Below are 2,461 nucleotides of genomic sequence, written 5' to 3' on the forward strand. Positions count from 1 at the left end.
GGAAGGCTCTCCCGAGGCTCCGGCCGCCCTCCCCTGCCCCTGCCCACCCTGCGCCCAGCCCCCGCACTAAGGGCCGTGTGGAAAGATCAGGAGAAGCCTGGAAACGCCCCGCGGCCTCCAGGGCCGCCTCCACCACCGGCTGCCTGCTGGCCCCCGCGCCCCAGGGCAGGCCCCTCCCGGCTGTCTCGCGTCTCAGCTGAGGGGGCCGCACCCCCCCCCCAGTGGGCGCAGGAAGCGCCCAGGGAAGAGGGTTTCGGTGGTTCTGCCTGCCCAGGGCAGCAGCCGCAGCCCCACTTTAGGGTGCGGGGTCAAGAAAGCTCCCGCAGTCACCCGAGGAGCGGCTCCTGGAAGGCAGGAGTGGGGGCGTGGGGCCCCCTGTGCGCCCGCCGCCCCCTCTGCGGGCTCTCTGGCTCCTCGTGGTTCAGTGGCCCACACGTGGGCCGCGCCCGAGGGCCGCGCCCGAGCACCGCGTCCTCGCGTGGGGGACGAGCCCGTCACGCGTCCACGCCGGTCCTCGAGCCGTGTCCGACGGTCGCCACGCATGGGCCAGGCTCAGGGTCCGGCCGGGCGCCAGTCTGCCTTCCGGGGGTCCAGGGCTGGGGCCGGTACCCTGGGTGAGGAAGCCACTGCGCTGGGCCTGCCGAGGGGAGGTTTTGGGGTGCGCTGGCAGCGCGGGACGTTAAGGGGAGGGGACGAAGCGGAGGAGGCTGGGAGGGCGTGCATAAGGAGGGGGATGTCGCGTGGGCGTTTTGGGGGCAGGTGGAAGGACTTTAGGGTCCTGGGGCTGCCTGAAGGGCAAGAAGCCCGCTCAGCTAGGGAGGGCCAGGGAGGACCAGGCCTTCCAGTGGAAAATGGCATTTAGGGCCCCGACAGGTAGCTACGCTCATCTTCCCCTCGGGCTGCGGGTGCAGACACGGTGGCGCCAGGGTCCCCCAGGCGGGGCGCGGGTCGAGACTGGCGCACTCTGCCGGCTGGCGGTCGCCGTTCTCCAGCCCTTCTGGCTCTTGCTGGGCTGAAATCGCAACACATGGCCGCGCCTGTCCTGCTGGCGACCCGCCCAGCCGCCACCCTCTCTGTCCCTTGCAGGGCTTCCTGGACTGGCCCAGAGCGCCGCAGCAGACGACGCTGGTGCTGGTGGTGTGCGTGCTCTTCCTGTTCCTGGTGTTAACGGGGATGCCCATGGCGCTTTTCCTATGAGCCCGCGAGGCCGCCTCGAGGACGCCGCGTGTCCCGCGGGGGACGGGCCTGGCTAGCTGCGGGCGAGGGCGCTGAGGCTGACCACGTGCCGCCATCCCCCGTTGGGGTCCCCTTGCTGTGTCTAACCTTGTGGCGAGGTCGTACATCTGCGGGGTGAGCTACCACCACTGTCCACGCCCCCGGGGAGGGTCAGGAACGGGCTCCGCGGCTGCAAGGTGCGTCCTGACCTCAGCGACGTGGACAAAGGTCGCCGGGGGATGGACGGCCCAGCAGCTGCGCCCCGCCACCGCTGTCCCCAGGCTGTAGGGTAGCGTGCACAGATACGGAGCCCCGATTGTCGTTTCAGTGAGTCTCGTCTGTCGCGCCCAGTGTCCTGGCGAGTTTTTCCTTTCATCTGCTCCGTTGACACTGGGGAACAGCTCTCCGCTGACGCGACCGCGTCCTCCCTTCAGTCATCACCTACTTTTATTCATCCTCATTTCGTTGCTAGAACGTTCTTCCTTCCAGCGAGCCTTCGTGTTTTGACTTCGTTGTAGGCGTGACGCTCCCCTGTAACCTTCTGACCAGCTCGCGCTGCTCTTTCCAGGACGGCGTCAGGGTTTCTTGGCCCGTTTCCCGCCGGCTTTGCTATGTTTCCTGTGAACCTAGTGGGGTTTTGTTCTCTCCCGTGTGGCAGTTTTCAGCCGGATGCCGGCTATTCTCTCACACAGAATCCTTCAGTCATTTCTGCGCACACTGTGCCCTGACACTCCGTGAGTGCCGTGTGCCTCGGCGCTCCCCAGAGCCTTCTGGGAGCTGTGCCCGGGGCCCCCTAGGTGAGTGTCCCCGGACGTCCAAGGCCGGCTTTGTTTCTAGAATCCCGACTCGGCCTGCTCCACTGCTCCCGTTACTGTGGCCCGCCGTGACCCGCCGTGAGCCCCACGGAGTTGCGGGTCCCGCCAGGAGCCGTCTGTTCGCTTTGCTTTGAGGCGGAAATGTAGCCTCGCTTTGCCCTATATGTGATTTCACCCCATAACACCCCAAATAAATGGTGAAAATGCTTCTGAGTCCTTTTTTTAGAGCCTTTGAACGTCTTTTTCCCCAATTTGCTGGAGAAATGACACACGTCTGAAATGTGGGGATTCTCTTCCCACCATCTCCTGGCTGCACCCCAAAAGCAGGAATGGGTTGCACCCCCGAAAGCAGGAATGGGCCGCACCCCAAAAGCAGGAATGGGTTGCACCCCAAAAGCAGGAATGGGCTGCACCCCAAAAGCAGGAATGGG

General features: G+C 65.6%; 1 long non-coding RNA gene across 1 annotated transcript in view; it reads left to right on the forward strand.

The window, feature by feature from the left end:
- Window positions 1-2,238, forward strand: part of LOC105854614 — a 4,257-nt gene extending 2,019 nt beyond the window's left edge. The window contains exon 2 of the long non-coding RNA XR_001146220.1: window positions 1,087-2,238. This is a non-coding gene — a long non-coding RNA (uncharacterized LOC105854614). The remainder of the gene's footprint in view (window positions 1-1,086) is intronic.
- Window positions 2,239-2,461: the final 223 nt, after the last annotated feature.

This window comes from Condylura cristata, unplaced genomic scaffold (assembly GCF_000260355.1).
Source record: "Condylura cristata isolate star-nosed mole 26May11 unplaced genomic scaffold, ConCri1.0 scaffold00066, whole genome shotgun sequence".
Taxonomy (NCBI): domain Eukaryota; kingdom Metazoa; phylum Chordata; class Mammalia; order Eulipotyphla; family Talpidae; genus Condylura; species Condylura cristata.